Source organism: Phaethon aethereus, assembly GCF_964289735.1.
Source record: "Phaethon aethereus genome assembly, chromosome: 10".
Lineage (NCBI taxonomy): Eukaryota > Metazoa > Chordata > Aves > Phaethontiformes > Phaethontidae > Phaethon > Phaethon aethereus.
The window spans coordinates 15,481,244-15,505,114 of NC_138586.1; the positions used below are offsets into that span (position 1 = coordinate 15,481,244).

Sequence of the window (23,871 nt, forward strand, 5' to 3'; positions counted from 1 at the left end):
GCTAGGACCAGTGCAGGCATCCTGTTATAACTGGAAGAGTCTGTTGCTGTTAATTTAGCACAAGTATTGACTCCAGGGAAGGCACATTCCCACCCTGTCCCGGGTGGCACGCGAGACTGCAGCCAGGGAATCACCACCCAGCAACAGACTCTGCTGCTGGCCTTGGTAACACGCTAAATATAGCTGTGTTTTCTGGCTCCTTGCAAAATGGAAGGAGTCTGAAGGACCATAATTCGTCAGCCTCTTTGGCAACTACAGCCAGGAGGGAAAAGCATATGGACTACACTTCCCAAGGCTTGAAAAATGGGTATTAAAAATAAATCATTAAAAGATTTTATAAGAGTATCTTCTCTCCCTTTCTTCCCACACACTCCCCCACTCTTACAGTAGGCTGCTGGCATGTGATTGACTCTGTGTTGCCAACTTAAGTCATGCTGTGATGGCGCACACTGTAAATGGCTGGCATCTGACACTAGCTAACGTGACAGCAGCTTGCAGTGCAACAAAGCCAGCTGTTTTGAGTGCAGCACTGATGGCAGCACACTTAAATCCAGTAGAAAATCCTGCATTACACCTGGCTGTTTGGAGTCTGCTGGGCTGCACTTTGTCATCTGCATCCTAGCTCGGAGGGATGCAAATAAAAGCGTGCTGGGTACTGCACCAGGCTGGATGAACCTACCCTAAGCATGCTGCACAAATTTTCTTCTTGCTGGCTGCTGAAGTGAGCTGAAGTGTGCTGCAGAAACAAGGCTTCCGGCACAAGCATAAGGCTTGCTCACATTTCCACCAGTAATGCAGTTTGTTACGGTCTCTTTAATCCTGGACGCCAGTGAGGGGTTCCAGAGCAGACACGCGTTTCTGGTTTTAATGACTGCACTGTATGTCCCGTCAATCACTAGCAGTTCTCATGTGAAAATCTTTAAGCTAATGTTCCTTTTCACACACTGGAGGCTGCAGCAGGCTTGTGCCCTGACTGTGCTGTCTTTTCCACAGACACCGATGACATGTGCAATGACTGACAGCAAAAAGAATGAGAAGAGACCAGGCAGGAAAGGATTTCCATGTTTTGCACAAAACCAGGCACCAAAACACAGCTTGTCTACATAACTTTTCCCTGCATGAAACAGCAGATTTCCACCCCCCCAAGAGGAACTCAGTGGGGAGGCACATTCAGAGACGCGCTGGCCCTGCTTACTCAGTGCCTGTCGCTCCAGCGCTGAGGCGCGGCACGCTCTCCACTTTCCATCCCACTCGGCACACGCATACAGAGGCCTTCTCCTGGCCGGGAATCCTCACTCCTGCCAGAGCCTTGCATGGCTCTGACAGACGCAATACAACCTCAGCCACCACGGTGTCTGCCCCCGTATCTGGAGGGCAGGCAGAGGCCAGGTCGCAGAACTGCCCACGAAGCGTGAATTGCCACGCAACAGCGGGAGGCAGAACGGGGGGAGCTCCGCGCTTCGCCCCTGCGTCCATGCAGCACAGCTAAGAACATGTACTGAGCAGCGCAGGCTGCCCCAGGTCTACCCCGATGGCCATCTGCTCTCTAAGGCAAGACAGATACTGGGAGGCAGACTTGGTATCCGGCAATGCTCAAGCTCCAAGTCCTTTGCCCACCTTATAGGGACTTGCAGCTTCAAAGTTGCCCTTCCAGGAAAGCAAACCACCAGGGTGCTGGAAACACTGTCCATCTACCACCCCAACTCAAACGCTTCGTGCTCGCTACGATTTGTCCCCAAGGAATTTGCTCCAGGGCTGAGCAACTGGCATGCTGGCTGGATTGCGTGGCTCATCCTGCCATCTCCAAGGCTGCATCACACTCCTCGTTCCACACAGCTGTGGAGGGAGATGTGGGAGATGCAGGGAGATGGCTGCCCACCTCACTGCCAGAGCAAACACCTTCCACTCGGCAAGCAACATCAAATAGCATGGAAATAGCAGGTTTTCAACTGGAAAACAAAGGAGGCTGGAGCCAACAAGTCAGCCTGATCATTAGCGAGTGTTACGTCTCAGAGAGAGGTGTTCCTGCGCCAAGCTGTCACTCGCTGCAGTTCAAAGCCTAGCTCTGTACACACCTTATCTGCAATTCCTTCCTACAGGCTAATGAAATGTTAGAAGTTATGCTGTCAACCGAGTCAAGTACAACCTTGCATCCTCCCTTGAACACTGACTCTGGCACAGTACATCAGATAACTTCTGCTTAATAGCAATGCTTTTCTCCTTGCAGTGTTGGAGCGACTCACTTTTACAGGGAGGCTTTAAAGTGGAATTATGTACAAAGCGCCCCTCAAGTGTGTTCTCATGGAAGGCTGTTAATCCACCTACAAGGATCCCAAAAAGCAGGTCTAAAAGAGGATGTAGAGAAGTGACACATCACCCCTAGGCCTACACAGATGAGCTTCATCTATTTTCTTTGTACCTGTCACTTGTGTGTTTTCCAGACAAGGGACCCACCACATCACTCTCCCTGCAGCTGTAAAGCTCTTCCTGATTCTCAACTGCAGATTTGCTCCTCCTGCAACCAAAGCCTAAAACTTGTCTTACCCCAGAGGGCCAGAACAGGAATTATTCCCTCCCTCTTTGAGGAAGGGCCCATACTTAAAGGCTGCAGTCACATCTATCCCCCTTCCTAAAACCTCTCTGCTCTAGACTATGCAAACCATGCTGTTTCAACTTCGTGGGCATGGTCTCCAAGCCTTTCATTAGGTTGCTGCCCCAGACAGCCTGCACCCCTGCTGACATGTGTGCATGCATGGGGCACTATGCTCCAGCTAACCCCTTACCACTGCAGTGCAGGTACAAAGATTTTTATTTTTTTTCCCCCCCATGTCCTGCAGATGACATTGCTGCTTATGCATCACTGCATGACATTTTCTTTCTTTCTAACAGCATAACATTTTTGATTCACTCTCAACAAGCCTTTTCTACAACTCCTGCCTACCCAGCTATACTGCATCCTGTATCATGCAGCCGATTTGCTTAAATGCAGTATTTTGCACTGCTTTTATTGAACTCACCCCCCTTTTTAATGGACTATTTTTCCAACCTGTCAAGATTATCTGCAACTCCACATCTGGTTCTCTAAAGTGTCTGTAGTTGCTCCCAGCTCAGAGCACCCTACCAATTTAACAAGCATACTCTCTTCCATCATTCAAGTCATCAGAACAAAACAAACCAAAACTGAACAGTCTTGCCAAGCACATCCTTCCAGACTGCCACTTGAACTCAGTTTTGCAAGCTGTTGTGGGTTGTCACATAAAAGTTTCTCCTACGCTTTTGTTCCCTGTCTTGTTTGGAAACTGATTTGTGCCACACCAAAGACTCCCAAATCTAATGCCAGCACTCCAAGCTCCCTATCTCTCTGAAATAACCTGTCTCAAAGGTTTTCCGGTTCCAGGGCTTTTTCTATACCTCTCAGCACCTGTTGGGATGCTGGAGAGTTAGTGCTCTGCACCCCTCCTCTGCCTGCACTCCTTCTGGCCATGAAGCATGCATTTGTACACAACATTGGGTACAAAGCAGCTGCTGGTCTGAAGTTACTTGTAACAGCAATAAAAAAAAAATACAGCACAGCTAGTTGCCGACATTTTTCAAATGCAAGTGTAACACCCATTTACAGAATGCCCAAAGACTGCTGTTATGGTGTGGATCCTGCTGTGAACAAGATCATAGCTGGAAAGAAAAAGCAAAATGTATCTTCTAGTTAGCATTACCAGATGGCAATCAGCCTCCAAGGGAAGGGAAACAATGCAGACTTCCTATCATACAGGAGTTTCAATTTCAATTGTATGTGGATAAAAATGCTAGAGTTAATCTGGTAGCTTCCAGGTACGGATGATACAGACCCTGTGAAATGCCATGTTCTAGCTAAAGAACGAGTATGGTTCGTGAATACATAATTTGCTGTAAACAGGATTCACACAGCCCATAAAAAGCACAAACCACAGTTTTGCAACGTCTCTAGGATGAGCTTTCCCTAAGTTTTCTGAACTTCCCACCTCTGTGTCCAAAGAGCCACCTCCCTGAGCCTGTGCAGACAGATGAGAAGAAAGCTGCTAAAAACACTCCATGTGTTACTTTTGGCCCAACTCAACTCCCCTGAGGTCGCTCGAGAAACCTCTTCAGATTTTACATTGTTCTGGACAATGCTCTGAGCTGTGGCAGCAGCATGTCAGCTCCAACCCAGAGCTGCTCGGGCCAACAGGGACATGTCTTTCGCTGGGGTACAGAGGACAAGAGTCAGACCTGCCTTTCCACACAGTTTCAGTAGAAAAACCTGAATATGTATCGCAAGCTCCCAGGGCTACAAACGCTCTCAGCACTCGCAAGGCAGCCTCAGCTTGTTGCTGAAACAGCGACTGAATTTCACGGCTTCAATGAATGTCAGGTCAAGCCCTTTCTGAGCAAGCCTAGACTTGATTTTGACTGAAATGAGTGAACCTTGATGTTTTGCATGATTTCAAATGAAAGCAAGGTGACATTCGGCAGCTATGACAAGAGCTTTGGGTCCTTTTGAACTGAGAGCTCAGAGCAAAGGTCTGTGGCATGTGCAAGTGCAAGGCAGCCAGAAAGCCCTCAGAGCAAAGCGAGCAGTTGTGCTGTGTTTGCCCCGCTGAAGTGAGGCTGGTGTATTCTGAACAGTCCTAGTCCGCCCAGTTGTCCTCTCCCTACAGCTGTGGGGCAGAGCCCTGGGAGGCCAACCAGTAGGTGAACAAGTAACTGTAGGTGTTTGGGCTTAAAACAGTTAATATTCCTCTGCAACTTTAAAAAAGCAGCTCAGACAAACACCAGCCACTTCAGTCCAGGTAGGGTCTAACTCACTTCATGTCCAGTGAGTTAGAAAAATGCAGAAGCAATGGGAAGCAGAGACAAAAATTCCTGGCTCTAGGACACTGGTGCTGCTCTTCAGCCTCCCTTGTCTCACCCGTGTGACTGCTCTGCTGGGGTATTTTTGCTTTGCAGGGAGATGGAAGGAAGAACAGGAGGAAGAAAAACGTCAGCATCATTTTTGCAAATGTATTCGAGTCCAGACAAAAGCTGCCAACAGCCAGCTGAGGAGACTGCTGAACAAACACTGACAGAGACCTGCAAAACTTCCATCTCTTTGTCATTCCAGCCTTCGTCTATGAAAGCCAACCTCTGTCACAGACACAAACCAAGGCCGAAGAGCCCGTGCCCCTGGCTCAGGGGAATACACTGTGCTGATGTGGCACATGGCCAAGCTGATGGGGCTTTGGTCATCTACCTACCACACAACTGGCCAGCTCTCCATCAATAGGCATTATGTGTGGAACAGCAGCACTCTGCCCAAGCAGAGGACATGCTTCCCATCGTGTGGCACAGTTCAGCAGCTGAACAATTTCACCAGTATATAAAAAAACCCCGGAGTATACTGAACACGTAACATTGCATCACTCACACCAGGGTGAGAGACAGTCATCAGATGCAAAATCCTGGGAACAAGTAGATGCACAGCATGGACAAACGCTACTGCAGATGCCAGTCCTTTCAAATAGCGTGTATAAAACAGCAAAGCACTTGGACAGGGGGTTCCTCAAGTTCAGGTGCACTCTGATGGGATTCAAACATGCTTATCTAGGACTTGCTTACAAAGTCTGCAGCCTCAAAACATTTGTCAAGCTTGGGTGGGTTTTTTTTGGTTTTGGTTGTGTGTTTTTTTTTTTTTTTTTTTTTTTTTTAAACACAGCTCAAACTAGAGCAGGAGAGAAAAACAAAGCAGACAGCAGCGTTTCTACATCCTCCTCTTCCTTTTTGGTATCACCTTAACCAGTGACAGTTACTCACAGCTATTGCCAAGAACTTCAAACCACTAAACTCAGTAAGCAAATCTATCTCCATACAGAAAGGATGGCTTGTCAGCATGGAGCTCAAGTATCTAAAAACAAGTACCATCATCCCACTATTTTTTTTTTTTTAACTAGAAAGGTGGAGGGGGGACATGAAAATACTGTATTCCAGTAGACTCTAAGCGGCCACAGGCACCAGCCTAAAATCCCAAACCCTCATTCACCTGGCAATGAGGGAAGCAGGGAGCTGCTGTGAGTGAAGTTCTACTTTTGCACATTGCTGAATACAGCAATGTTCTGCTGAATTTCCCCAGGACAGCACAAAGAGGTCGTGGCTGTCCTCCTGCTTTCATGCAGGATTTTCATTCCAAGCTGTTTGTTATACTTTAAGGCTCTTACAAATTCAGAGCAGTTATTTGGTTGGGGAAAAGCCCTGTAGCTCCTTCATTATATTTTTACATCTTGACAACTCTTTCCAGCTCTGTTCTCCTGCCAAGCTCTCTTCGTTCAGGCCAATGGTATGCTCTGTTATGCTCAATGAAAAACATGTATTGATTTTAACGTTTTTGGTTTGTGGAACATTTTTGCTTGCTCAAAGCAATGGACAGTGTTTACCAAGTCCAAGAAATATATATTAAAAGAGTACAGCACTGTCAAAGTATATTTTTTATGAGCTGTAGAGCCACAGAGTAGAAAAACATGTTTATCTAAGAGATTACTACTTGCAATGAACAGCAATCTCATTCCACAAAAGAGAGGAATAAAGACTTCATCGAGCTCTTTTCTTTTGTATCCGCTGATACATTTTCATTAGGCTACGTTTTGTGAACTGTATCAGCCTGTTACCACCACATATCTGAAATGAGGTTAAAACAGAATAGAAGTATCATCAATTTAGAGTTCTGAACTGATCATTTCTAATGTCTTCCAAGTATTATTCCACTACTCTCCCAGGTTCAGGAATGTTAAAAGCACAATAAAACAGGTTTCTTTCACACAGTATCAAATACAGGCTCTCTGCAAGCAAAATAAGCTTTTACAGACACCCCTGGCCACTGAGCTGCTCAAGCAACTGATCGATAACAATTACGAAGGAAGGCATTTAGCGCCTGGTAAAGAGAGCACGTTTAAGAGCATGTTTAGCCCTGGGATCACTGCATGTATTTAGAGTAGGATGCGAAGCAGGTGACATTCTGCAGTGTTAATATTCCTGTGGGTGAATGTTTCTATGTGGGACTATTTGTAAGTAAAAAAAATCAATTCTACCTGGAAGAAAGAAACACTGGCATGTCATTGATTTTTCTTCTGTAATAAATTACAAAAAAAACATGCCAGTGTCTGCAACAATATTGCACAAGTACTGTATTAAAAAAACACCACAAAACCCCACAGAAAAACAGACAAAATAAAACTTCTAATATGTCTTCCACCTTTCGTCTCCCTCAGTTCTGTCCCTCCCGATTGCTATTATACCAGGCCAGCTTTTGAAAATACCAAGTGTAGTTTCTCTTGTCCCTTAAACTACTTTTTCATTGCAAATCCCGTAATCCAATTCTACAACTTTCACCGGCTGATTGAATCTGTCAAGGTCATATGGAAAGTTGATGCTTCTGACCTTCCTCTACCTACAGTGTCTGTTGAATATTACAATTCCAGCAGGAAAACCACACGTAGACAGAACCAAGCAAAGTACATTAAAGCCCAGGAGAATAAATGTTAAAGCACTGTGTTCATGAATACAAATATTGGACGCGTGACCACCTCTGGCGGCCTTGGTCCTCGAGTTTACGCAAGGGAGAAAGCAAACAGGGAAGCGCAGAGATTGAGAATTAAGTGACCGACCCAAACCCTCCCTCCTGTCCTGCAGAGGGCAAAGCCATGCTCAGAAAGCCTCATTCTCATTGTATTTTGGGGAGCAAAATGAAATTGCCAGTAAAAGGAGATTTGTGGGTGGCTGGGTTCTGTGATTTTTTTGGTTGTGTTTTTTTTTTTTTTAACTTGGCAGAATATAACAATTTACCAACTGAAGATTAGCCCAATTTTTGTTTGTGTTGTTGCTTTGCTCAGAAAGCAACAGCTTAATGGGCATAAACAGATTCCTGGTTTTCAAAAAATAATGAAAAAACTTTTAAAAAAATAATTAATTCCATCTGGGCTGACAATTTCCAGGGACAATCTTCAGCCTGGAAAAAATAACTCTGCAGGATGTGCTTCAGCCTCAGCTACTGAGGGGCTGCCAAGGGGTAATGCAGCAGCACCCAGAGCAGGGAAGGGTGCTGGCTAGGCTCTGCTAAGCATGCTGATGTCTCCTGCTGGGGCACACCATAGCACTGCCAGCCTGACTTTTCCACCCTTCAGCTGGAAACACCAAGAGATGTCAGAACAGGACACGCTAGCCCCTCTGTGCATTAGCTTAAGCCACCGAAGGAGGTGACTGCAGGGGAGCAGGCACATACAGCAGAGGGTGATGCCCTCAGTTGCCACTGCAAGCCAAAATTTGCTCCCAGACGTCCATCAGAGCCCGGGGGTCTGATGCTCCAAGGCAGAGGACACCTTTCTGCTCTTGACTGAGATCTGCCCAGCAGCAGAGCTGGCCCTCCTGGCCCTCATTCTGATGGCTGCCCACTGATGTCCCCAGCTCCTCTCCTACTGCTTCCCATTCGTCTTTTCCCTGCCGCACATCAGAGCTCACTCCACTACCCACTTTCTCCCATAGCTGTGCCCCTCTGGCTGCAGTCAGGTCCACCAGAGACCAAGCTGTGGCCTCATGCTCCTGTTTCAGCCCCACATGCCGGGCAGGTTTGTGCATAGCACCCCACCTTCCCTTTGCTCCAGCTTAGGCAGTGAAGCTACCAGACTACCAGGAGAAGGGCTGACCGTGTGCCACCAACTCCACATGCTCTCACTCATCTCCCAGCAAGGACCCCGGATTTTTCCGGTGCATGCCAGGCCTCAGACTTCACGCCCATGGTATAATGGCCTTGCTGCTGGTCAGAGGATTAAGGGTGCAGATACAAAAAGCTCCTTCAAGAGAGTTCTTGCAGCCTGCTAAGCACAGCGGGCCAGGACCACACATCTCACACCGGCCCTGGCTTCCAAAGAGGGCATCCAGGCCAAGCAACATTGAATCACAGCCCTGCTTCATCTAAGAGGCAGCAAGGCTTGAAGAGAAAGGAAGGAAGAAAAACAAAGAAAAAAACAAACAAAAAGAAAAAGAAAGCCTGCTTTGCCCTAGGCAAGTATTCCACCTTGGTTAGCTTTTGCAGACTGATCTATTTTAGCGTGTTTTTTATTACAGCCAGTAATGTATGCACATTTAAGTCACAGAGGGGATTCTTCTTTTAAGAAAACACCTTCAGAAGTGCCTAGCACTAGAAAGCAGCTATGTGAGCGATCTTTGCTACCATCTCAAATGAAAGGGAGGTTAAGGCATCATAAATGTTTGTTAGCACTCAAGCCTATGGAGCAGCGCAGTAAGCTGCAGTGGCAACAGGACAGGCCTTTTTCCATGGAGGTAAACACGACAGGCTTGCAATGCCGAAGGTAATGCACTGCCATCTCTATATGCAAAAGGAGAATTTTGCAGTAACACAGTTCTGGGATAAAACTGCAAGTAGGGGACATATTTAACCGCTGTTCACATGCACTAGTCACAGGTACCATGCAGGCAGCCAACCTTAAGGGACAGGATGCCAAATTCTGTGCCAGTATCTGAAAACCTGTTAATTTATGATGGATTTATTACAGCAGCCTCAGCCAGAGCAAAACTTCTACCTGTCCTAATTACAACACTCTCTGCAGACCCCTGTTCCCCCAGTCTCTTACCGAGTCTCGTGAGGGTCTGTGCAGATTCACCCTCCCTACCTCACTCAGCCAGAGCACGCTACTCGTTCCTAACTGCGCACAGTCAAGTAATAAACCTTTCCCAGGACATAAGCCAACATGGAGGCTGCAAGGCAGCCTGCTCAAGGAGGCTTTCTGCTCACCCTGTACTCCACGTTGACCTACACACCCAGAATTCAGAGTCACCATGTGATGTAGGGCCCAAAGACCCCAAAATCTAGAAACAGAGTTCTGTTTTCTCCGCACAATGCCAGGAATGGGGATTAACAGATAATGCACTTTATAGAAACCATGATTTAAGATGCTGAAAGGTTAACTCCATGTAGCCGCTGATTAGATCTGTTCCTCTCCTGTAACAAGAGCTGTAGTTCAGCTGACACTGAAAAGGTTGTACAGCCTTACTGGGTGGATGTATCCACTTTCTCCTGCAGGATGCAACTTGTGCCCTGCCAGAAATCCTGACCTAAATTCTCTTCTGAGTGGTACTGGTGTAAGTGCCAGAACAGCTAAGAAAGGAATGTGTCGTGTGTGTGCATGCGTGTCCATTTATCTGTCCGTCCCAGCAAACCAACAGGAATGGAACTGATCAAGGCTTTTGTCTCATTTGCTTGGATTTTTGGAGTTTGTGTTCTTAATAACTGCCAGATTCACTTGTTTAGATTTGAGAACACAGGAGAAAAGCTGGGGGAGGTAGAAGCAACTAAAACACATCCATGTGGACACTTGCTTATTCAGGCTTCAGTCATACAACTGATCAAATTACTGTGGGCTTTTTCTGCCCTTTCTCTATTACTGCACTGCTCTCCAAATTCCTGCCCTCAACCTCTACTCTGAGCTGCTTATCCTTGTCCCAGTCACCGGTGCAGTGCAGACTGCCTGATGCTCAACCTTTTGTAGACGAGGAGGAATGCAAGGATTAGCTTTTAAAGGCTGTTTTCCATTAGAAAGCAATCTCAACGACATGACTTCCTCAGGCAGGCAGACACCTGACCTCATGTATTCTGCTTCTGCTGCTGACATGAGATACCTTCAGACGCAGCACAATCGCCTCCTAAAAGGGCAACAAGGAAAAGACCTTTCATTGCCCTGATCGGGTACAACCAGGATGAGTCAGCTGCGATGCAAAAATTCATTTGCTTTTAGGTGAGATGGGCCCATACTCGATCGGGCTAGCAGAGTTTTTTCTACAAGAAGAGTGACCTTTCCTGAGGACATCTGCAGCCTCTCCAGCCACGTGAGCAGAGTAGCTGCAAAGAAGCTCCAGTGTCATTAGCGCGTCTGGAATGCAGCACGACTGGTGCCGACTTCAGTGAACACCCCTCAGCGAACACCCCGGCTGGAAAAAATGCTCTCGCTCACTTAAACCGAGATAAAATATCACTTCTGACAGGGGCCCCGGGGGGAAATCCCTGTGCAAACTTTTGTGCGACTACCTCTTATACAAAAAGACAGAAGGAATATTAAGGAAAGCGCTAACACTTTTCCTCTGTCTGGGCTAAGCTCTGAAAGGATGCTTAAAAATCATTTTCTGAGAATTAGCACAATCAAAACAACAACCAAAAAAATTGGGTGGTGTTTCTGTCCTAGATAATGTGAGCTCTATTCTGAGTAAAGACTTCTAAAGATTTTACATTACCGTGAACTCTTCAAAAAACCCACACAGAGAAACACAAAACAACAACAATGAAAATCCTCTTAATTCAATCTGTGCTTTATCGCACAAGGCCACAGCGGGGGATTTTTGGCTGTGGGAATACAAATACTCATCCATGCTAGAGCTCAGGGTCCTGCTCCGATTACTACCCAAACACAGAATGAGACTGTCCCAGCCTGAAGAGTTTCCAGTCTAAATACACCAGACTTGATGGAAAAACCCCAGACAGCTAGGGGAAGCCTCAGCAACATGGCGACTGCACGCCAGCCGCTCCGTGCCGGACTGCTGCAGCTGCGGAGCTGTGGCTGCGATGCCCTCAATGCTTTCCAAGCTCCTGCCTGCCAGCAGCAGGCAGCCCGCCCTTCCCATCTCTGCATCACTAGCTAAAAGCGATCCTGCCCATTTGCCTCTCAGCCCCCAAGGGACGTTTTTCCCCCCTCAATCCTCCCAACTGTGGCGCAGGAGCGGTTCGAGTGGGCTCCGGCGACAGAAGCGTGACGCGGAGCTGGCGGGGAGGCTGCGCTGGTGCTGCGGGGTAACCCGCACCCTGCTGCGCTGCGCCAGCCTGCAGATGCTGACAAAGCCAACAGCGGTGGGTGGCGGGGGTCCGTGCCGCACCCCCGAGCTCCCCCATCCCCCAGGAAAGCGCCCTGGGGAGCAGCTCTGCTCCTCCCCCGAGTCACTCCCACCTCCTTCCCTCGCAGCCCATCCCTTGCAGCTCGGTGAAGGTTTCAGACATCCCTGTGCTGCTTTTATCAACCCCGATGGCTCTCCTGTTCCGAGGGCCTCTGAGTCACTCAGCCCGCTTGCCCTGCTCCTGCTCCCACCCTGCGGCACGCCACGGAGGCTTTACAGGCAACACGACTGACACAGCAGGGAGCCAAAATCTGCGGGGAGGTAACCGTGGTGATTACTTCTTCATCTGAAAGCGCACCAGATACACCGAGAAATAAAAATGACTGCTGAAGCAACAGGAGAGGCGAAGGGCAAGAGACTTCCCGGATTGCATTGTTCAGTCCCCGCAGACACCACACCTAACGACAGGGACGGAGAGGACAGGGGAGCTGCAGCAGGGCTCGGGGACAAATAAGCCCGGAGGGAAGGAGGAAACAGAGCAGAAAGGAGAAACACGGCACAAGGCTGCAAGTCTTGCACATAGGAGCAAGGTTTGGGAGGGCTCCTGCAGAAAGCACCGTGTAACGCCTTCCCCTACAGCATGTGGGACGGAGCAACATGCCCTCCTCTGTCTTGGAAATCTACTGTTTTATGAAACAACAATCCCTCACGGGGAGGAAAGCACTTTCCTTCCTACAGCTGACCTCAAACACCATTACCTCTGCCACATCTGGATGGCCTTCCAAGCCCTCCTTGAAAGCTCATCTACATGTCCGGCTTTCAATTCCCCACTGCCCTGCCTACTCAAGCGCTACTGCATGGGCTGGAATGTCCAACCCTGCGAGGCGCTCGCTTCCTCCTGCCAAACTCATCCAGTGTTTGGTATCTGCAGCCCCATGTGGAAGGGATTCCGGGAGCAGAGCCCAAGCACCACATACAGCACAACGCTGCACGAAGCGACCATGCGGGATCAAGCACCACTTAATGGCGAGAAAGCAAGCTTTACTCACGCTCTGATCCTTCAGGAGCTGACAGCAAAAGGAAGAAACTCCGGTCAGCGGGATCGGTCAGCACAGTTGGGATTACACGCTGAGGTTTTGTTTTCAAACTTTGCTTGGTTGTAGCAGGGCTCTTTAAGGACCTAATCTCCATGTGACTGTTCCCAGCACCAGCCGTGCCCCTGCGGATAATAAGGACTTAGGGAAGCACTGCCTAATGACGGCTTCGCTCTCAGGCAGGCTGGCTGCAGCTCTGCCGTGTCAGTGCTGCCCCAGGCCAGCTCCTCCACCCCAGCTAGATACGCTACACTTTCCCAACTGCCCCTCTGTTTGAGAGCTGTTTTCTCTCAGTCAACACCCAGAGCTGCTCACAGCACCCCAGAACTGCTCACACAAAGCAGAAGGAAGGAGACAAATAGAGTTAAAGCAGCACAGTCTGGGGTAACAGCTTAAGTCCTCATCAGAACTTGGTGTGGGTACTACTGGGCAGAGATGTGGGCATCATTGAAGCAACTCAGCTGATCCCAACACTCCTGTCCGTAGTGGTTGTTTTGGGGCTTTTTTTGATACCTGTGTAGAGACGAGCTAAAAGCAAGTGCTGTGTTAATGCAGAGTATGTTCAGAGGCATGATAAAACGCAGCGCACACCGCTAATCAGTCATCTGACTGGGCAATGCCGTGTGGTACCATACCCTGTCTGCAGGACTAGCGAAACTGCTCCTGGTTCCCATTCTCAGGATTGTTAATGAAAGCAGAATTTGTCTCCGCTTTTTAGTAGTGCTCTGCACACCTACCTCAAGTGAGGGGTGGGGACCAGCAGCATCCCCAGCATCCCCACAGCAGGCGCGCTGGGCTGGGCAGTGGGTCTCTCTCAATACTGTGCAGCCAGATTAGTTTTAAACATTCACATTCCAGTACAGTAAGAGAAAACTTCTGCCCCAGAGTGCAAGCTTGCCACTTTTCAAACAAGGTCGGACACCAACCTCCTCCCCCACCGCCAATGACCTTATGAGCACCGATCAAGGTTCTAATAATATCCCACCTTGTAAGCAGCCCATCTGCCATAACATTTCCCTACAAACTTGGGGAATTGCTTGGTTGGAGCACGCTCACATCCCAGCATGACAGTTGTCCCCCCCTCAGAAATATGCACTTTCCCCACCGCCTTAAGTAAATGTTGCAGAAAGGCACCTCCAGCTCTGAGCTTTCCAGCTCAGAGCTCAAGCACGTGGAAAACAGCACAGAGCCATGCCCAAGGTGCTGGCTTTAAACAGAGGAGGTAAAAAAAGCAGAGTTAGAGGTTAAAAATCCACCACTCCAGCATCAACAGCTTCCAACTCCTCTGACAGTGGGGTCACCAAGTAACCACGTCACTGAAACACAAAACCAAGGCCAAACACTAACCAGATGTTCCGAGAGTCAGAAGTAAAGTGCCAAGGCTGCCAAGAGCAGAGATCAGCGTTACTTTTGTGCCATGCACTTTCTACTGCACAGACAGCAAAAAGATTTTATTATCCTAGCACATGAGCTATAGTTAAGCTGAATATTTTCACTGCCATTACAGGAGAAGGGACTTTTGTAACAGACAGGTAAACTTGTGGAAGAACTAACCACGTTTAATAGCTATTCATTTAGAAGGAGCCAGGGTTTGAAATGCTTACTCAGTTAGGGCATCTGTCTAAAACACCCAGAGTCTTGCTACTACAGTAGCTCAGCTCCACTCAGTCTTCAAAGGAATTTCCTTTGTACTGCTCCTGTGAGGTCAAAAAGTGCAATTAGGCACAGAGACTGACATTACAACACTTTAAAGCAGCCTGCATCATCGCAAGGCTTTGAAAGCTGGCCTTCCAAATCCTTGGCCTTTCCTCTAATCAAAAGGCCATCATGAGACATGGCATGAGAGGCTACATGGGGCAAAGAAGGGGGTCAGTGCCTGGTTCTCTGCTGTTTTATGAACAGCAATAAAACAACATTAATAAGCCATATAAGTAAAACTGTGCCTGTATGGGGCAACATTCACCCAAGTGCCTCAAAGCATTTATTTTAATACCAGCATAACAATATTTATAAGGGCAGATTTTCAAAGAGCTCAGCTCCTCACTTGGAAATCTAAGCACTTACTTAAATGCTCTGTGGGAGATGTCAAATGATGGGCTCTCCAGAAAGCCCGGCACATCTTGTTTATATTTGTTTTAAAGCTTCCAAACAGCTCAATTACATAAATGCATGTTACTGCACCCTCCTTCAGATGGGTGAACCAAGTGGCAGAAAGCTATTGTCAGCAAAGGGATTACATCAAACTGATGCTACGCTGCTGAAGAAATCCACCAACTCCACATACTCGTTCAGAGTCATTCTCCTCGAAGGCATCTTCCACCACCTTTCACCTCAGCTGGCTTTGCTGCGCTAATGCAATCATGAGCAAGAGAAGTAGCTAGGTAGCTTCACTGACACAGCAGCAAGACGGGACACCACGGCCAAGTGTGGCTCCATGTTTACAAGAATGCTCTTTGCCCCCAACTCTCTCCAGGGATAGGGACTTGCAGGTTTGGGGCATTTATTTGAATCCCGGTGTTAGCTTCTGCTATAGATCAAGCTTGGAAGATTTAAAGCTTGAATTTCCTGCCCCATGTGGATCTGGCAGTGCCATGGCTCATAGTACAGCACCCACTGAGGTGCCAGAGCTTACTGTACAAACACACAACCCTCCCTTGGACAACTTCTGACTCACAGCCACGCAAGAGTAAAGGCAAGAGCTGCCACAGCTTCCTAGCAGGGCCTCAGCGCCCCATCTCCCTCCTTCCAGTGCAGAGGAAACCCTTGGGGCTTGCAGAGGACCACACTGCATTTGCACTGGGTCACAGGCACTGAGCTTGTGCTTGCAGCTCCAAGCAGACCTGGCAGGACTGCAAGTTCCAGCTGCACGTGCTGAGCATGTGCAAAGAAACTCCCAAACTAGAAAGCCAAAGATGGCAGAGAAGACGACCACGGGCAGTTCTCCCCCTTCGGAGAACGGCTGAGGACTGTTTCCCTCTCTCAAAACCTGATGCAACAGCTCAAATCAGTGCAAGGAACTCTTTGCTGCCCACAGGAATTCTACAGTGCTTAAAATCAGGCTTAAGTATTTTGCAGAACTGGAACCTCAATCTGCAGGGCTTTGCCCTTAAAAAAGGAAAGTAAGCCTCAGGAGCAGGAGGTGGCATGCCATGGCCCGTGCAACATTGCAATATGTCCATAAAAGGTTTCAAAATGAATCTGCTTAAGCGCACGCAGCAGCTCAGAATGGTTTAGAGTCCCATCCCAAAAGAATTTCTCTCCTGCTTTTTTAGGCAAGTGTGAGCAGCAGTCAGCACTTTACCATCATCTTCCCAACCAGAAAACCAAGGTTACTCTTGGCTGATATTAATAACGTAAATGCTGCTGGCTTTATCCTTTCGGGATGGTGGTTTGCTCGTGCCACGGGAAGACGACCGGGGGCAATGTGAGCTGCAGACAGGAGCAGAGGCCCTACATTGCCAGGGCTGGCCGGTGAGGAGATGCTGGCAGGAAAACGCCGCTGCTGAATTTGCTTGGCCTGCCTCCCTGAAGAGGTTGGCCTCCAAAGTGCGGTCTCAGGACAAATTTGTAGCCACTGCTCTGCTTTCCAGCACATTCAGGAAAAACGCACACAAGTCTGGGGCCCGAGGAAAAGCTGTAATAAATTAATTCATTAGCTGCAGGAAGAAAGGAAAGGACAGTGGTCTGGCGCCTGTCCCTTGCACCAGGAGTGCCTCCAAATGTGCCAGCCTGCACCCGCATCTCTGCCAACCTCTTGAACCTGACAGAGGGACTCCACACAGGAGACTGGCACCCCCAAACATCAGGTAACAGCAAACGCATCTGCCCCTTTGCAGGCAAGCCCTCAGGAGATACATGGGGTGACGAGGTCTAGGGCACTGACAGTGCTCTCCATGTTCAGAAACAGAAGACTTTCAGAGGACATTTCTACAAACACAAGGCGGGACCTGATATCACCCTGTGACCACGCACTGCCAGACACAGGAGATCCATCCAGCGTCCCCCTGATGAGCCAAACCCCGGCCTCGCCCCCTTGGGGCCTGCCCACCCCTCAGGCACTCCAGGAGGGCTGCCAAGACACTGTGCTTATGGGTACCTGTGGGAGGTCAGAAGAATGAATTCACCTTGCAGCACAAGATGGGCACCAAAGACTCACCAGGGTCCCTCCCCACTGATGCTTTGATATCCATCAGGCCAGAGCCACCCCAGGGGCAAAACAACCGCCTTGGAGGCTCACTCCCAGGCCTGACTTCAGCAATGCCGCGCACCGAGCAGGGGAAGAGTCACATTGCCTTGTACCATGAAAGGAGTCAGATGTGGGACAATGAAAGAGACCTCCCCAGAGGTGGGAAGAGGATGGCAGGAAGAGACATACTCCTCCACAGGAAAACATGGCGGACAGGGAGAAAAGTTCTCAGGAGTGACTTTCACTGTTACTGATATTAGTTGATGAATGTCTCCACGCTGACCAAGCCTATACAACAGTCCTACAATTTTACATGGGGAAAGCAACACAGATGCTTAGATTTGCCAAGCACCCACTGCAAAGCAAACACCCAAATTCATTTAACATGCACTCTCCACATGAGTAAGAGTCTGAGGCCTGTTAGGTAGGCCAACCTGGCATATGAGGGACCAACACTCTAAGGAGGAAGTTGCCCAAGCCTAATCAATTAACAAAATGTGAACTCCGAGTATTTAACTACTGCTATTACTACAAATGTCATGCCGATAGCTTTGGAGGGCAACTCCCTGCAAGTTTTCTTAACATCCACCTCTGTACTGACGGCAGCAACCTCTGTACTGATTGGCAGTCAACAGTGTGGCCCCTCCAGCTCTCACCTCCAGGAGCCGCCAAGAAGCCCTCTATGCTGGGATGGGTCTCATTTCTCAGGGTTTCCACTGGAGCTACACAGTACTCCCAGGACTTCCTCCACTCTTTCAGCAATGAGCTAGTATGGAAGCACCCCTCCGAGGTGTCACCAAAACTAGACTATGCACCAGGAAACCTATGGACAACCCATCTTTCTTGCCATGTTACCTCCAGACAACACCAGAAGGACCTAATGGAGATAACGACAGGGCGAATCCCTTCCCACTCCACAGCACGCCTCAAAAATCTGCTTGCTTTAAAGAATAGACAAGGAGTTCCTGCAAGGACTCTGCCTTACATCTCCTGCCTTACTTCCTTTGCAATTAGCTGGAAAGGATCTTCCTGCCCCTTGCTAACTACTGCTGTCCCTGCAGCAGAGTCACCAGGTAACACCAGTCTGTTTCCAGTTACATGCATTCATCACCCAGCACGTCCCCACAGAGCCAGGATCAAAGGGCTTTCAGCTCACATGCTGGACTTCATGTTCATCACCTAAGGCACCCTGTCCTCCTGCCAAACCCTGCTGTAGAGGCAGTAACCTGCAATGGAGAAGCAAAGGGACAGTTCAGGGCAGCAACTTTTTAAATGAGCAAGATTCACCAGTGCTCATCTGTCAAAAAGTCACAGATAAATGAAGTGAGGCTGCTGGGACATCAGAGAAACCTATGGATAATGCTAAATAAATCAAACATGCTCTGCACAGATCTCTGTCCTACGGAAAGATCAGTTAGGCAGATTAAAGCAACAAGGTATATCTTTCCCTGGAAAATTCAACATGCCTAGGGAGGTCACACACCACCTAAGGAACCAGCCTGACCCCAACAGAGAGCATCTGCAGTCCAGACACCAAGGCAGGCTTGGGAGATGCTCACCACAGGCACTGCCAGGTGGGCTTCTCCATCAGTAGTCTTTGTCCCACAGCTGTGCTGAAAACCTGGCGATATTGCAAAGAGTACACGCAGCATGTGTACCGATTCAATTACTCTGCAAAAACATGGAGCTTGTTGCAACCCATACACAAGAAGGAATCAGACTTAAATAGTTTTTTTCATTTAAGCTCTTTTAACCTCCTTGAAGTACCACTCTACTTTAAGAGAAATACAACAGCCACAGTTCTTATAAATAAGTCTAAATACATTTTTCCCCGCTTTTAGATGTTTGATTCAGTGGTTATAAAAAGCACTTATAATGTGCCGTAAGACACACGAGCATCCAGACAAGACAGAAAGCTGCTGCATCATCACCAAATGCTGTCACTATGCAGGTAAGTGCCTGAATGATCAATGAAAAGTAAAGGTTTCTCACACAGGTGACTTGGCTCAACATTGTTCATCTGGTTTATTTGCATCTCCATTACACTGAGTTGAGACATGCAGTCAGAGCGTCTCCAAAAATATCTCTATGGCTTTGTTTGCTTTTTTCTTCTTCTGTAAGAGCATAACCATATGCTAAGTTTAGTGGGTGTTTTTAGTTGTTTCCTAATTTGGAGTTTATTTAAATTAAAAAAAAAAATTTGATTGCAAACCAGTAACAGTCAGAAATAATTCTAGTGAAGTCAGCATAAAACAGGTAAAAATTAGCATAAAAACTATAAGGAACAGCCTCAGGTACACCAGTTTCAAGATCATATGGTACATTTATTGCCCAAGCATACTGAACTTTTCAGATTGCTGTGGGACTTTGAATACTATTACCAGATAATAATACTTCTTTTAGAAAACAGACAATTTAGACAAAACTGTACTTTTAACTCCTGATTATATGCCTGTTCACAGACAACTTGCCTCTTTTTTATATATAGAACTGCTTTGATACATGCAATAGCTTAATGATGTTTTTAATTTAGACCTCCCAAAGTCAAAATTCATAGCCCTGAAATTTTCACCACACTATTTTCTGTCTTTCAAAATACTCTTCAAAACTTTGATTTGCGTATGGAAGCATCTACATTCATAAAGCAAATTTTAAAAAACAACACACCCCACAAAGTTGGGTGTGTAAATTTTTTTTAAACCATGAGTCCATAGTGCAGATACCCAAACTGTGAGCAGTATAAATCAAAGCCTCTGCGGTCACCTGGTGTGCATTACCTGCATGTTTTTATGTAATACGTCACTATCTCCTAATACCCATCTCTCGGCTTACTTCTCAATTAGTGTTTCTAGTGACGAAAGAAGGTGCTTTTTTTCCTTCCTGACATCTTTAGAAACCGAAGGACACAACTAATGATTTGCTGGCCAGGGAATTAAGAATCAGACAGGCTCATACCACACCCGCCTGATCCAGCCTGAATAGGAAGGTTAATGACTTGATGAGCGCTTGCAGACAGCCCACCCCAGTGCCACGACAAGCCTTTGTGCGAACTGCCACGCGCCAGCAAACCGTGTCCTGACCCCTGCAAAAAGCACCAGCTATGCACAGGACAGTGCACGCCAAGTGCGGGAGAAAAGCCGATGAACTAACCCAAAGGCCGTCTGCCTTTACCGTGATGCCAGTAGACTCCTCTCCTTTGCTCAGAATGTCTCAGAGGTGCCATGGGACCTACCTAGGAGGTACCGCAGAGCATCGGCCACTGCCCAGCAGCCGTCGTGGTCACTTCTGGAAGGGGGGTGGCCCAGCAGGGGCTGGCTCTCCTGCTTCTGGACTGCCCTCCAGCAAGCAGTACATGCTTGCCCTTCCATTCACACAAACCAATTCAGACAACACTGTTCTTCCAGTATAACGAGGGGGAAGCGCAAGTGGAGAGCGAGAGCTCTCCTGGCATCCAATTCAAATCTGTGAACAGCTTCTCACAAGGAACTATTTTTAAATTTCTTATCAGTCTGCTTGAGAAAGGTTCCTTCTGCTGCCTACAAATGTGCAAACCCCCACCTTTGAAGAACCACAGCTCAGGACAGCAAGATCCAGCCCTGCACTTGCAACCTAATCAAGAGTCAGTATTTCACGATCAAAGCATTGCACAACCACACAACACTCCTACAGAGCATGCCCTGGTGAACCCCACCTAAGCATCAGTGAAGCCCCCCATTACCTTCAGGAGTCCTGCGTGTTCTTCACAAGCTTACAGGTAGCACACATTCACTCGTGAAACAACCCATATTGAGGCAGCCTGACTGCTTGTTAGAAGCATTACTGCTCTTACCACTGCAACAGAGGCAGAACTGCTGTATGAGACTGGGGGGGGGGGGGGGGGTATGGAAGAAAAAATGAGATGCAGTAAGTGTATAGATGCTGTGTGTGACCTGACCGGTGAGGTGAAACCATTGTACGCCGGGTTATCAGAAGTTCCTCTATGAAACCATTGTTCAGGCTTAAGAGGTCTGTGAGAAAAAAAACAAGCAACAGCACTACACAATGGATGCAGATAAGCAACCTCTGAACAAAGCCCTGGGTGACTGCAAGACAAGGGGGAAACTTATTAGCTGCAAGCATCCTATATCCTGTCTCCAATAAAGCAACGCAGATGTTCTGCTAATGCAGGGCGTGAAAAGATGAAAAGAGCATTGAGCAGCTATCCAGCCCTCCGCAGGAGAGAGGGTCGGTGTTCAACAGCTGTCAGAGGGAAACAGCGGCTGAGCGCACAAAGATGGCCACAGGATGGGCATAAAAAGCCTCTTCTTAACAGGTCTCAGAATGTAACACCTCTCTTGTCACCAGTAAGGGAGGCCACTGTTATGACCACAAGCCCCTCGATACCACTGTACACAGGGCTTTGCAAGCCCAGCTCCAGCCCAAGAACAGAACAACCATTGTTCGAGAGTTTAGTCACCAGGGTGGTTATCTCCACTGAGAAATGCACAGTGTACACACACACACACACACACACACACACACAGAGGCTGTGGTGTTGGGGTCTGCACCTCTCCATGGCACAGCAGAACTGGGGCTCTGCCCAGTGAGAGCTACTGGAGCTGTGGGGCTGGAGGAAGGAAGTGCTCCAAGACCCACTTCTTGTTTGAGAAGTGGGGTGCAGAAACAGTCCCATCCTCAACCCTTGGCCAAGTGCTTTGCACAGCCTGACCTCTCCTCCTGGTGTACTTCCCAAAGACAGAGCCGCTGGCCCTCTTCGAGGCTTTCCTAAGCCTGAAAAATCTGGAAAATCTGTTCCCTGGAAAATTCAGGCCACTTAACTAGCACATACTGGGCATCTGCTACTGTGCCAAGAGGAAACAGCAACAAGAACATCATTTAACAGCCAGTTACATGGGAAACACACTGAGCTGTAAAGCTCATAGCCTACTTCTTTGGCATTTTTTTTTGCTTTCTCAACATGGTGTTCCCCATCCCATTCCCCACTGCTGAAGCGGGAGAAGTGTTCGCCTGTGCCAGTGGATGGGATTTGAACCCCAGCTGCCCAAAGACTTGGTCCTGGCCATCTCACAGCCCCAGCTGTGCAGAGCAGGAATGGCCCAGAGAGCCTGGGCATGCTGCAGACACTGCACCCAACCAGCACACATGGGAAACAGTCACCCAGCCGGACCACAGCACAGCATCGAGCCAAGCTGAGCCAGGTGGCTGCACAAGGGTCACCTCTCCAGGACGCATCAAACGTCAGGCATGTTCTGCAAGGGGCACAGTACTACCCTGCACGGCATGACAGCACTCCTTTCCGTTCACAAGTAAATGCTATAAAATGTAAACATATTAATCGCTTCATTCAAAGTATCCACACCGCCACTGGCTATAATTCAAAAGTTTCAAGGGCATAAAGAACAGGACTTTTTTTCCCCTCCGATAAAAATATTTGTCTCTTGCTGTCAGCAAACCAGCAATGTAAATGAGCGTTTGAAAGTCACTGTATAACTAAAAGTCATTGCATATAATCAGATTAAAAAGAGCAAAACCGAATGCAAATAGGAAGTTTCAGCTTCTTGATAAAAGGGAACAGAAGTGAAAATACAAAGAAGCTACGAACAGTAATAAAATGGGTAAACCCGCGTTAGATGGGATCCAGCCCCAGTCTGAACCTGTGCATACATAATTCCACCAGTTCTGTTACTCATTATGTTCATAAAAATAAACCCAAATCTTTTCAAGCAACAGTTGAAGTTCAAGGGAAAACTTTTAAGCTTGTAAAATTTACCAGACTCCTAGAAACTGAAAAAGGTTAATTACTCTGATCAAAACATTAAACACAATGTCAAGAGCTCTCAAAAGCATCGAGTTATCCATATGTCGTGGTTTAATCAGCTGAAACCAGGACACCATATTGTCTCAGGGTTTTTACCATCCTATTTAAAACACCTTTGAGGAGACACTCTTTTGGGAAAAAGGGGGGAGGGGGGAGGGGGAAGGCAGATGTTCCTTTCCTGAGAACCATGGCAAAGCAACCCCAAAGAGTCATGCTCACCTCCCTGTCCCGTGAGCCCCCATCCCCCACCAGACCCTGGGTATTTGGTAAATTTTGAAAGTCACCCCTGGTGCTCCAACAGTGACAACCAACCAAGAGCCATTTACTGCCTGCAAAACCGACTCTGCAAAGATGAGCACTAGCAAAAAGGCTCAGCTGTAACTCAGGCCTAGCAGAGCCATCGTGTTTGCACATCCCTTTCATAAAGCGTCTTCCCAATGCCCATTTTTCTGGGAGTGCTGCTCTCCGCATATTTTGACTGTTCCTCATCTACAGGACAGCATTAGAGTGCATCTGCAACTCTGTCTCCAGGAAATACACATAAAGCTGATTCATTATCTTAAAATGCTGCTTTCATTTCTGCTCATTAAAAGCACATTTGAGATCCCTGCGCCAAATGCACAGCCGATGTGCTCTGGACGCAAATTAAAGCACCGGGTTTCAGTTCTCTACTTTTCTCATTTCAGTTTCATTTGCTGCCCACAACACGCATTCTCCATTTCAAGGACAGCTGTATCAGACCTGAACTACCATCGGAAAACGCTCTGGATAAAATCCTCTGTGTCCCTCTGATGCCTGGCACTCCAGGCAACTGCACTTGATGTCAGACCCAACTTAGATTTCAGGAGCTACATCCCGCACCGGCAGCATCCTCCCTGCAGAAACAGAGCAAT

At 47.8% G+C, this 23,871-nt stretch overlaps 1 protein-coding gene across 14 annotated transcripts in view; it reads right to left on the reverse strand.

Moving 5' to 3' along the window:
• Window positions 1–23,871, reverse strand: part of MBNL3 (muscleblind like splicing regulator 3) — a gene marked incomplete at its 5' end in the record, with an annotated part of 55,229 nt that overhangs the window by 31,082 nt on the left and 276 nt on the right. The window lies entirely within an intron of this gene.